Source organism: Cervus canadensis, chromosome 33 (genome assembly GCF_019320065.1).
Source record: "Cervus canadensis isolate Bull #8, Minnesota chromosome 33, ASM1932006v1, whole genome shotgun sequence".
NCBI lineage: Eukaryota > Metazoa > Chordata > Mammalia > Artiodactyla > Cervidae > Cervus > Cervus canadensis.
This window is the reverse complement of record NC_057418.1, coordinates 21,511,023-21,524,864: the sequence shown is the minus strand read 5'-3', so window position 1 is coordinate 21,524,864 and position 13,842 is coordinate 21,511,023.

The following is a 13,842-nucleotide window of genomic DNA, read 5'->3' as shown; positions in this document are numbered from 1 at the left end:
TGGATTTGATGTCCACATTATAGAGTAAGTTTGTGACTGTTCTCTTTTTTTTCTATTAGAAGAGAAAGATTGAAATATCTCTTCCTTGAATGTTGGACAGGCGGTGCCTACAGAATCGTCTGACCTTAGCATTTCTTTAGTGAGAAAATTTAACTAATGATTAAATTTCAGTGATTATAGAATTCTTAGTTTTTCTGTTACTCTCAAAGAGTTTATTCATTTTTGTTACTTTGTCTTTCTGTAAATTTTTTGTTCATTGATGTTTTCAATTTATGTGAAGATATTTGCAGTACACCTAGTTGGTTTTTTTTACTGCCCTTTTAATTTTGTCTTACTTGGTCGTAATGTTTTAGTGTCTCAGAAACAGCACATATAGCAAAATAGGTTATGTTTAATCTGATCATAACTGATGAGTTTAGTCCTGATTATTTACTAATGTATTTGGATTTATTCCTACCACCTTATTTTGTGCTTTTTTTGGGTTTTTGTTTTCATTTTCTTTTGGATTAATTTAAAACATTAAAAAATATTCTGCCAAAAAAAAAAAACAAAACAACAACAAAAAAAAATATTTTGCCCTCTTCTCCCTCATCTTTGTCCTGGGGAATTGCCTTTGAATTTCCCATCCATACTTAAAATGTAAGGTGATATTTTCACCTTCCTTTCTAACTGAAGATATTAGACATCTTTAAAGTTTAAATTACCGCTTTTCTAATTTTGTGCCATAATCCTCCAGTGTTTTAGTCTTAGCTTGTGATTTTTAACCTTAGAAATTAGTCTGTATTGTTATTACCTTTTTTATACAGGTAACTGTTAGATTTACGCATGTGTTAAACGTTTCTTTTACCCTCCATTCCTCTTGCATCTCAGATCTTCCACCTAGTATCATTTTTCATTTTTCTGAAGCACAACTTTTGATATTTCCTTGTGTGTGCATGCTAAGTCACCTCAGTCGTGTCTGACTCTTTGCGGCCATATGGACTGTAGCCCACCAGGCTCCTTTGTCCATGGGACTTCCCAGGCAAGAATACTGGAGTGGGTTGTCATTTCCTTCTTCAGGGGAACTTCCTGACCCAGAGATCAAAACTTGCCTCTCTTTTATCTCCTGCATTGGCAGGCGGGTTACCACCAGTGCCACCTGGGAAACTGGCCATAAAAACAAATTAGCTGCTGATATATAGCTTCCCATTTAAATTTTTTGAGAATTTGAATCTTTAGTTTTCTTCTGCTAACTCATGTATAGTGGCTTCTTTTTTATGTGTTTCTGTTTTTTTTTTTTTTAAACATAATTTGTGACTCTTAAGGTATCTAAACTGAGGAGGCTTTTCTCTAAAGAAGATTTACATTTGTTTTTTAGACTTCAGGTGATGCTGTCACCTAGGGCCACTTTAATTTCTTGGCTTACCATTTCCATGTGCATACATAGTATAATTTTGAACCATAAAACAGATTATACAGAATGTCACGGGAAATAAATCTGTTATTATGACCTATCCCCATTTCCATCCTTGCAGAGCTGGGAAGATGTTTGCAGATTTTTTTTCCCCCCTGGCCTAGTCCTTCTCTGATGGAGAGCCCTTCTGTTCTCCTGGCTTCATGTGAAAATCTTAGATTCCGTTTTCCAACTTTCCATCCATCCTAAAGATTAGTCTTCATCAACGTCTTTCAACACTGTGGCCTGAGGCCCTTAGTCCCCAAAGCTCTACTTTCATGGCTGGTGGTTTACTTATCATCTTGTTCATATATTTTTGGTCTTGAGGAAATTCCCCAACTGTCTTACAGTCTCACCAGTGCACTTAAAGTATGATTGCTGTAACTTATCTTGATTTATCTGGCATGTGGATGTTTTATAGAGAGTAGCGAGAAGGGAATGGAGGTGTTACAGTTCAGAATATCCAGACAACTATACTGCTAAGAGCCGGTGTCTCTCTGGTCGCATATGTAATTCTTAGGCATCAATAGAAGAAAGCTGTATAGATATTGCATAAAAAAACTATCATTTTGAATATAGAAAGGTAAGATTCTAAATTACAGAAGATAAATACAGAAGATTCTAAATGCAGAAGATTCTAAATTTGTTCTGAAAGAATGAATGAGCAAGAAAGAAATGATGGTTGACTGTGGTAGGAGTCTTGAGAAGAAATAACTGACAACTGAAATTTGAATTCAGTAGGTTCAGTGGGAAAAATAGAAGTAGTAAAAATTTCTGAACCTATTGTTTCAAGGAAAAGCTATCCTTAATTGCCATAGATGACATTTTAGGTATGAAAGACTCTAGTCTTAGCAAAGATGTGTGTTTGGAAACACTAAGTCCTATTAATCAGAAACTGTTTTTAATGGTGGTGACCTCTAGATATAATGTCCATCAAGTCTCCTTGACTAGATACAAGGCTATCATTGTGCTATGTTACTACTACTAACATCTAGGATAAAGTGACTTTGTTTCCTGTTTCTGTTTTGCTTCTCTAGGTTTTAGGTGAACTCTTAAAGCCAGCCTCCAGTAATATCTTACTTTTCTTTAAAAAAAGTAGCTATAGGTATATATTTTTATCTTTCAGAGGGAAAAAATAGCCATTATGAGACTAAAATTGCTCATTCCTTATAACTTTGCTGTAAAGTTTCAGATTTGATCTCCCTTACCAGTTGAATTTTCAAAGATTTTGAATAGAACTATCAAAGGCTAACAGAAGAGAAACTTTAAGTAGGTCCATACTTTCACAAATGTCTCTTAATGTGTTAGTTGCTTTTTAGTTACTGAAAGATATATTTCATACCTATGTTTTCCACTCATCATAAAAAATTTTCAGTCTCAAGTTTGACATTTCTTCCTTGCATCAAGACTGAGTCACAAAGAATATATTACAGATAGTAAAATCGAAATCACAGAAGACTTACCTTTCAGTGGCTGTTGCTATGAAACCATGTTTTGATGGGAAATTTTAGAGAAGTTTGTGCTTCCTGTTGTTAAATGATAGAATATGGAGATCCCCTTAATTTTCAAAATTGCCCTTTTTTAAAAGCAACTAACCTCAATTATTCTTTATAATGGGACAGACACTCTTTCTTCTTACCCTATCTTACTTACCCAGAACTGCTAATTAGGTTTAATTTTATCTTTGCTTCCTCTCCTTACACGTTGAAGGGGTGGCTGGGCAGAGTTTTGGAGAGATGTTTTATGTGCAATTACAAGGTTGTATTGCTATCATTTATTTTTACCTAGGACACCGGGATGCTCAAAATACCTAAAAGATCTAAAATATGGTAACTTATGAGCAAGAGGACTTGGATAAAATGAGAAATTAGAAAAGTGCTGTTTTGTTGTTGTGAATCTGGAACAAGACCACAATGACCTCTGGTTCCTGAAAGAGAGAAAATTTTTTGTTTAATTTTGTTTCCTCCAGGCAGTGTGATCTAGAGAAGAGAACTTTGGGATTCCAAGTCAGAAAATGACTCAAAAGGCGAAAGGGGGACTTCCCCCGTGGTCCAGTAGCTAAGACTCCACACTGGCAAAGCAGGGGGCCCGGGCCGGGGAACTAGATCCCACGTGCCATAGCTAAAGGTTCCGCCTGTCACAACTAAGAACTGCTGCAGCCAAAAAAATAAATAAAACAGAAAGGCAAGAGGGAGAGTAATATGGTGGTCTGGCTGAAGAGGAGGACCACATAGTAGAGAGCATGGAAAGGCGAGAGAAGGAGTGAGCTGAATGCAAAACTGGGACTTGATTTTCCAGACAGAGGAAAAGCAGAATATATGTCTAACAAAGGTAGTTGAAAAAGTCAATTGGACTTTTGAAAAAGTCACTCTGGCTGTTGTGTATAGTTACCCAAGGGTTGACACCAAATTCCTCAGATGGCCTTGCATGCGACTCATTTGCCATCTATCGACACACAGCCCCCAATCCAGATTTACATCAAAGCGGGCTTCCCAGAGGAGACGATGTATAACGTGACACCTTCTGTGTTTGATATCCAGGTTGGTGCAGTGCTAGGATGTCGAATGGGCCACACAATAACAATTGTGAAAGTCATACCATCTTAGCGACATAATCACTCATTGGACATTACAGAACACACTTCAGATATCTTTGGCATGGTGGGAGCTCGACATGCTTTGAATGGAAGTTTGATCTGGTGAGGGCTGGAATGGAGACCAACCCCTCCCCACCGCACCGGCCCGGTTTTGGGGTGCTCACTTTGTACTGTGTTGGTGGGATGTGTGCCGAGGGCTAGCCTGGAATTGTCCAGATTCGTCTTTGCACGTCTGACACACAGGAGAGTGCATCACCTCAGAAGGAGACGGGCCCCACAGATTCCTCCATCTCAGCTGATGGCGGTATGTATTTGTAACTTTATCATAAGTGGTGTTTCATTATTATGTGGATAATTATCTACTACTCATTCTCTGAAAATAAACCAGAGACACACACTCGTGGCCTCTTCCCCAAGTGTATGCTTATGGGAAAGGATGTGACGGGCTTCCCTGCTTGATCTCCGGGCTTCTCTCAGCTGTCCTCCCGCGGCACACCCCGGGCGTGTGTAGGAGCAGGCTGGGCAGAAGTAGGTGCAGACAGCAGCTCCTCAGTCGGCCGCCAGCCCCTGGGCCCAGGGGCTCCCTCTGGCCCCTTCCTGTCTTCCCGCTGCATAGGAGCGGGGAGCTTAGCGGAGTCCATGGTGACCTCGGCTGAAGGCTCTGAGGGAAGGCGTTGCGGGGGTTATTCATTTCCTAGGGCTGCCATCACACGGTATCACCAGCTGAGTGGCTTAAAACAACAGTCATTTTTCCTTCAATTAAAAATAATTACAAAAAATTAAAAAAAAAACAAAACAAAACAACTGGTGTTGATTCTTACAGATCTGGAGGCCTGAAGTCAAGAGGCAAAGGATCAGCAGGGCCGTGTTCCCTCTGAAGGCTGTAGGGAAGAATCTTTGCTCGCCTATTCCTAGCTTCAGGTGTGGGCCTTGACTCACAGCTGCATCACGCCTATCTCTGCTTCTCTTCACCTGGCCTTCTTCCTTGTGGCTCTTCTGGGTCTCTCAAGGCTAACCTTTTCTCTTATAAAGACACTAGGATGCCGTGGCCACCCTAATTCAGTCTGATAGTAAATCAGCTTGGTTACATCTGCAGAGACCCTATGTCCAAATAAAGTCACGTTCACAGATACTGGAGGTTAGGACATTTGAACATTATCTTTTGGAACATATCGTTTCAACCCACTACAAGGGGTGAGGTATTTAGCACATTCAAGAAAAGCCTCTGCAGCACTTTGGCCAGAGGCCAACAAAGATGCTGTTGCGAGGATATGGAGCTGAGCCCTAGAGAGCAAGTTTCTAGATGTAGAATGTGTTGCAAGTGTTCAAATGTGACCACTTACAATCTGCTGTCATTAGCCCTGGAGAAATACCTGATCTGAACAGAGCTATCATCAGTCCTGTGCCCTTAACCTGGGTTTCTCTACCTGTTTCCCATTAACTTCACACCTGTTGGTTCATGGTCTCTCTTCCTCACAATGACTAGTGTGTTAGACCATCTCATAATTCCCTCAAGGCTTTTTGTGAGAGAACTACAGACTCCAGAAAAAGTGGGTTCTCCAAAGTCAACTTCAACTGAAACTGTGGTTGCAGCAGATTTAGGGAACTTTGCAAAATGCCAGCTTATTTTAATTACATAGACACAATCTCACAATCCAAGTAGAGACAGTCCCCAGCCCTCAGTCAGCAACTCAGATACTAAACGATAGGGCGGCGAATACTGTAACCGAGGTTGGAGAAAGAATAGGGCCAGTTGGACAGCACCCTGGAAAACTGTTACTTTTCTTACTGTTGGTCGGTAAGAAGGTCTGAGATGCTTCAAAGGCTAGACAACCTTTCAAAGCCCAGACCCCTCTCTTGATAACCTTGAGCACTCTGAGACTCAGTTTTCCCAAGCTGGTGTCTTCATGATGACCCAGAAATGGAAATCACAACAAAACTACCCACGTGTGAAAAACACATTAATATTCAATTAACTGTTATTTTTAAAAATGAAAATGCTTTCTAAACAAACAAAGCTTGCTCAGTTCCTCCTGAGTTGAGTTGTTCTGTGAACCTCAGCCACAGTGAGTCGATCATGTCCCTCTGAGCCTCTGCCTGGGTTTCCCTCCGTCTGAAACATTCCAAAGAACCCAGCCTTCTCCCAGGACATTTCGGACTCTCCTTCAAAATCCATCAAGCCACCCTTTCCTCCGCATGGCCTCCTCTGCCCCTCATGCAGTCAGCACTTCCCCTTTGATGGGACCTCTGATCCAGCACTTCTGAATCAGGGGAGATTTTACACCCAGAGGACATTTTGCAATGTCTGGGCACACTTTTAGTTGTCACCACGTGGAGGGTTGTGCCACTCGTATGGAGTGGGTAAAGGCCAGCTGCCATCCTACACTGCACAGGGCGGCCTTCACAGCAAAGAAGCCTCCAGCCCGAAACAGCAGTGGTAGCAAGGTTGCTCTCATCTAGGTCTGCCTTGGGCTTCCCTGGAGGCTCCGTGGTAAAGAATCTGCCTGCAATGCAAGACCATAGGATACATGGGTTCAGTCCCTGGGTCAGGAAGATCCCCTGGAGGAGGGCCTGGCAACCCACTCCAGTATTCCCTGGAGAATCTCCATGGACAGAGGAGCCTTGCGGGCTACAGTCCATAGGGTCGCAGAATTGGACACGACTGAAGTGACTTAGCATGCGCACACGCGGGTCTGCTTCACACTCATGTTTACGGTGACTGTGACTCTTCGCTGACAGTCATGTCACTAAGGGGCAGAAACTTTAGTTGGTGTTTATGTTCTCAGGCTGGTGGGCGGTGTGAAGTGAAATTGAAATGAATTTAGCAATGTTCTCATTGCCTTGACCCCTGCAGTTGCTTGTGGTAACATCTCAGGTGGAACTCAGAGAAAGTAGATTTTAATAAACAAAAATTGTTTTAAACGCACAACTGTTTTAAGTTAGACTGTTGGGCAAAGCCAATAATAACTGGTAAGATTACTGGCTAAGCAAGAGAACAATGAGAGCAGCTTTCCCACTTGCTTCTGTGTGGGTTGTGGGTGTGCGTGTGGCTGCCGAAGGTCCAGAATGTTGTTCTGCTTGTCTCTGTAGCCCTGGCAGTTTCGTGGTGTTCCCTGGGTCCTAAGCTTTCCATTATAAGTTCTAGTTATCTCATCTTCATAAAAGTTAGTTCTCATGAAAACAACAGCTAACTATGAAGCACTTACTCTAAGTCAAGCACTATTCTAAACACTCTGTGCATTAAGTAAATTCTCAGGATATCCTGATGAGACAGGTGTAATTATTTTTTAAAGCATTATTTATTATTGGCCATTTTATTTTTATTTATTTATTTTTGGCCAGGCCACGTGACTTATGGGCTCTCATTTCCCTGACCTGGGATTGAACCCAGGCCACTCCAGTGACAGCACAAAGTCCTAGCCACTGGATCACCAGGGGATGCCCTAGCTGTTTTCTTTATGATTACTATTTGTTTTTATTTTTCTTTATCTTTTGGCCACACTGCATGGCACGTGGGGTCCTAGATCCCTTACCAACAAACCCACACCCCCTGCATTAGCAGTGTAGAGTCTCAACCACCGGCCCACCAGGGAAGTCCCGGGTGGGTATGATCCTTTTCCCTATTTTACACACGAGGAAACGGAGGCATAGGGGTGTTAAATAATTTGCTCAAGGTTACAAGGCTAATAAATTGGCAGGGCAGTCTGACTTCAAGTTCATGACACCACACTGGCCATCCTGATAAGCTTAGATCTTTTCTCATACCGTTTATAAAAAATTCCACATCGCCATAAAATATCTGCTCACAAAAAGGGGAAACTTAACAAACTTTAGAGATAATATGGGAAAATATCTTTAGAGTCTCAGGATAGGGGAGGACTTCTTAAACAAGATTCAAAAACCACAAGTGAAAAAGGAAAAAAACCAAGTTTTGACTCCATGAAAGGAAAGACATCCACAGGCCCCAAAACGTCATAAGCAAAGCTAAAAAGAAGCATTTGACTGGAAGCTGAAAGTTACCAAGGATACACATATTCAAAAGAAAAAGGGCAGGTATGAAGAATACCTGAAGATCAACACCAACTAATAAGAAAAAGACTAAATGGTAGGCGAATGGTCAATAGAGGGAAAAAAGAAGAAAACTGGATGCTCCATAAGCATGTGAAAAGATCCTCCATTTTACTGCTCCTGAAGGTGCTCAGTCATGTCCGACTCTTTGTGACCCTTTAGACTGTAGCCCACCAGGCTCCTCTGTCCATGGGATTTCCCAGGCAAGAATACTGGAGTGGGTTGCCGTTTCCTTCTCCAGGGGATCATCCCGACCCAGGGACAGAACCCATGTCTCCTGTGTCTCCTGAATTGCGGGTGGATTATTTACCACTGTAATCAGGGTCATAAAAGTTAAAACAACCATAAGAAATGACTTACCGGGTCTCACACATCGGGCTGGTAAAAAGCAAAAAGAATCACAGGCTCAAAATTTCGTGGGGTGACAGAGAAAAAAGAACTCCCACACACTGCCAGTGGAGGAGTCGATGGGAGGAAGCTGGTGACAACCACCAGAGCTACAAATACCTACACCCTGTTTTAGTTCACCGAGAAAACAGATCATACAATCCAGACGGTTCTTGGTGCTCACCGATGCTGTTTGTACACGGGAGTAGCCAAGCCAAGGATTCTGCCCTGGGTCCGTGAGCCACTGAAACAGCCCACACCATCTGCCCACGTGTTCCTGCACAGGGTCCATACCCCACATTTAGGAGCCACTGTCTCAGCATCTCCAGGCTGCTTCCTGAAAGCACAGACCTCTGTCTCTCACCACAAAGGGCCAGAGTGGAGAAAAATAGCCTCGGGGCAGACTCCATGCCCATCTTCAGCCCAGCAGAAGAGGGAAGTGTGCCACGCTCATGGTCCCACTCTTCTCTAAGTCTAATAGCTTTTTTTTTTTTGTTAGCCACCCAGCATGCGGGCTCTTAGTTCCCCAACCAAGGGTGGAACCCACGACCCCCCCACTGGAAGCACGGAGTCTTAACCACTGGACCTCCAGGGAAGTCCCCTAATAGCTTTTGGAGGCATGTAAACATGGACCCAAGTTACTGCTGCAAGTGGGAAGCTGCTGTTCTCTTTTCAGCGTCTCCTGGGCAGAGTCTAGTTTGGGGTCAATGATGCAGTAACTAAAACTGTAACCTCTCAGTTCAGTTTAGTTGCTCAGTCATGTCCGACTCTTTGCGACCCCATGAACTCCAGCACACCAGGCCTCCCTGTCCATCACCAACTCCTGGAGCTTACTCAAACTCATGTCCATTGAGTCGGTGATGCCATCCAACCATCTCATCCTCTGTCATCCCCTTCTCCTCCCGCCTTCAATCTTTCCCAGCATCAGGGTCTTTTCAAATGAGTCAGTTCTTTGCATCAGGTGGCCAAAATATTGGAGTTTCAGCTTCAGCATCAGTCCTTCCAATGATTATTCAGGACTTATTTTCTTTAGGATGGACTGGTTGGATCTCCTTGCAGTCCAAGGGACTCTCAAGAGTCTTCTCCAGCACCACAGTTCAAAAGCATCAATTCTTTGGTGCTCAATTTTCTTTGTAGTCCAACTCTCACATCCATACATGACTACTTGAGAAACCATAGTTTTGACTAGATGGACCTTTGTTGGCAAAGTAATGTCTCTGCTTTTAAATATGCCATCTAGGTTGGTCATAACTTTTATTCCAAGGAATAAGCGGCTTTTAATTTCATGGCTGCAATCACACCTGCAATGATTTTGGAGCCCCCAAAAATAAAGTCTGTCATTGTTTCCATTGTTTCCCCATCTATTTGCCATGAAGTGATGGGACCGGATGCCATGTTCTTAGTTTTCTGAATGTTGAGCTTTAAGCCAACTCTTTCACTCTTCTCTTTCACTTTCATCAAGAGGCTCCTTAGTTCTTCTTCACTTTCTGCCATAAGGGTGATGTCATCTGCATATCTGAGGTTATTGATATTTCTCCCGGCAAACTTGATTCCAGCTTGTGCTTCCTCCAGTCCAGCGTTTCTCATGATGTACTCTGCATATAAGTTAAATAAGCAGGATGACAATATACAGCCTTGATGTACACCTTTTCCTCTTTGGAACCAGTCTGTTGTTTCATGTCCAGTTTTAACTGTTGCTTCCTGACCTGCATACAGATTTCTCAGGAGGCAGGTCAAGTGGTCTGGTATTCCCATCTCTTTCATAATCTTCCACAGTTTATTGTGATCCACACAGTCAAAGGCTTTGGCATAGTCAATAAAGTAGAAGTAGATGTTTTTCTGGAACTCTCTTGCTCTTTCAATGATCCAGCAGATGTTGGCAATTTGATCTCTGGTTCCTCTGCCTTTTCTAAATCCAGCTTGAACATTTGGAAGTTCATGGTTCACTTGTTGTTGAAGCCTGAATTGAAGAATTTTGAGCATTACTTTACTAGCGTGTGAGGTGAGTGCAATTGTGTGGTAGTTTGAGCATTCTTTGGGATTGCCTTTCTTAGGGATTGGAATGAGAACTGACCTTTTCCAGTCCTGTGACCACTGCTGAGTTTTCCAAATTTGCTGGCATATTGAGTAACCTCTGTTACCTCTGGCAGGTTACAATTAGGGATAAATAGGCTAAACAGTGCGTTCAATCCCTGGGCATGGAAGATCCCCTGGAGGAGGAAATGGCAACCCACTCCAGTATTCTGGCCTGGGAAATACCACAGACAGAGGAGCCTGGTGGGCCAAAGTCCATGGTGCCGCAAAGAGCTTGACACCTGAGCGACTGAACATGCACGCACACAGGCTGGCTAAACAGCGGTTCAAATCTTTGAACTTCTGACAGTCATAGCAGCTAAGTCATTTCAGTCGTGGAGAAACCAAGATGAGTTTTCTCTAAATCAGATACCATAAAGACACCAGATGGTGGTTCTTTTCTTATGAAGACCACAGAATAGCTGTTTTTCAGGTCTATATAATGTCTCTGAGAGTTCAGACACAGAATTCTGGGGTCTCTGCCAAATAAATGCTGGCTTGTCTGACAGTTGAGCAGGTTCTAATGTCTTTTTTGCATTTGCTGCTGGTCACTGCGTTCCCTGACCTGCGCAGAGGTGTCCATTACCCTGGACTGATACAGATCAGGATTCAGAAATTTCATTACTCAGGTTCATCTTTTATTAAGTGCACAGCATGGTGGCACCTGGCAACCTCCGCAGATAATTCCTTCCTTGACTGGTTGCTATCCTGTACGTAGAAATATTGCACCTCAGAATCTGGTATTTGGGCAAGAGAGTCCAAGAAGCCTCTTGGCAGTGACTGGCTCTGAGTTCTGTGGCTTTACTTGGCCAGACAGTCAGAGAACAAGGCTCCTGGACAATGTCAGGTCATTTCCACACAGAAACCCTTCCTTGCATTGAGGTGCAACAACACCGCTTGGACAGAGGCTTCCAGTGAAGAATGGACACTTGATGCCCTTGCATCTACTATGGCGTCCCAGGTGGGGCTAGTGGTAAAGAACCCGCCTGCCAATGCAGGAGACGTTAGAGACATGGGTTCAGTCCCTGGGTCGGGGAGATCACCAGGAGGAGAGCATGGCAACACACTCCAGTACTCTTGCCTGAAGAATCTCATGGACAGAGGAACCTGGTGGATGACAGTCCATGGGGGCAGCAAAGAATCTGATACAACTGAAGGACTTAGCATATATGCATGCATCTTCTGCAGAACTTGAGCTGAAAATATTATCTGATATATTACTCAATGTTAGGACTTAGATTTCTCCTAAAATTTCATACCAGGAAAATCTTTATTTTTCTTGAAAACCAAGCATGCTTTACTACATGTTTGAGAGCTGAGAGGCTACCCACGGCCAGACAAAGGGTGTATTTTGGAGCCTGATGGCTCTGGGTTTGAATCTTGACTCAAAGCACTTACTGAGTGAACTTGGGCAGTTTAGTTACCCTTTCTCAACACCACTCTGTATGTGTGTGTGTGTGTGTGTGTGTGTGTGTGCGCGCTCTGACTATCTGCAACCCCATGGCTCCTCTGTCCATGGAATTCTCCAGACGAGAATACTGGAGTGGGTTGCCGCTTTCTCCTCCAGGGGAACTGCCCAATCCAGGGATTGGACCCGTGTTGCTTGGGTCTCCTGTATTGGCACCCGGCTTCTTTACCACCAGCACCACCTGGGAAGCCCTTCAACACTGATGACCTCAGCTCAAAACTGGGAAGAATAGTTCCTGTGCTGTAGAGCTGTTGTACGGATTAGGAAACTTTGATGGAAACTTAGCAAATATACTGGAGGGGTGAACAAACGGTAGTTGTTATTAGGAAAATCCATTGTGTCCCAGATTTCAAAGCTAGGATCAGTGCTCAAGTGAAGTGACTATGTTAACCCAGGTTCTAGTACAACGTTCTTTTTTTCTTTGAATGGTTTCCGATTGTAGTTTTTGTTTTTAATTTTTAAATTATTTTAAAAAGTTTTTAAGTTGCATGACTTTTCATCATTTAAAAAGAATTGGAAAAAAAAAAGAATTGGAGTATGTTGATTCACAATGTTGTATTAGTATGAGTTGTTTAGCAAAGTGATTTAGTTACACACACACACACACATATTTGTTTTTTTCAGATTCTTTTCCCTTATAAGTTATTTCAAAATATTGAGTATTTTGTATACTGTGCTATACAGTGGATCTTTTTTAGTTATCTATTTTATTTTTTAAACATCTCAATTTATTTATTTTTAATTGAAGGACAGTTGCTCTACAAGATCGTGTTGGTTTCTGCCATACAACAACACAAATCAGCCACAGGAATACTTACGTCCCCTTCCTGTTGACCCTCCCTCCCACCCCCCACCCCACCCCCCGCCCCAGGTTGTCACAGAGCCTGGGTTTGAGCTCCCTGAGTTATACGGCAAATTCCCACCAGCTGTCTATTTTAAACATAGTAGTGCGTTTATGTTAATCTCAAACTCCTAATTTACCCCTCCCCGCCTCCCCACTGTACTTCTAGTCTTTATTTAGATAATCCATTCTATACGTGCGTTAATATAGAAGACTGCCTCCCATCTTCTGTGTGGCACAGATGGGAAATAAAGAAGCAGAGCATCGGAAGTCTGGCGACTTGTGGCTTCTTATTTCCTCAGCACCGACGCCCAGGCTCTAAACTCAGCTTAACTAACTGGCTGACGGTGTATTTCTGGACTGGTCACACTCGGGACATTGGCATTTGCTGTGGGGTTTGATTGTGTTCTTTCCTCTGGTGGGCATATCCTGATGCTGGAAATAATCACAGAGCTTGGGGTCTGTTGCCCGTACCTGTTGAGGCTGCAGCAAGCTGGGCTTCAGGATGCTGGGGTCAGGCTCCTCCTGCCCTTGTGAGAGAGGAGACTGCCCACCCCATTCGAGGCGACAGAGAGGGAAGCCCAGGGCCGTATGATCTCCTGACCGAGGCCAGTGCCCTGCTCCTCCAGCAAGAAGGGCTTTGTGACCTGCCCAGGACCCCTGTGCTGGCAGGGAGATGCCCACGCCCCCGTGCACCCAGGTTCTGTCCCTGCCCCGCCCCTGCTTTGGCTCTGTATAACTTGCAATTTTGTGTATAAAGTTGTGAGCACCCACCCTCCTAAGAAGCATCTAGGATCAGATGCTGTTCTCAGCTAGCGGCCACCGTGGAGCAGCTGCGTCCACCATGTCCACCGTCGAGGGTGGGGGTGGGGAGGCGGAGAGCTTACTTTCTCGTCTGCCCCAGCCCTGCCCTCACGGAGTGTGTTTTGCATGTGGTTGTTGAACTTTGATTCAGTGACTCATGCTGAGGTGCAGGC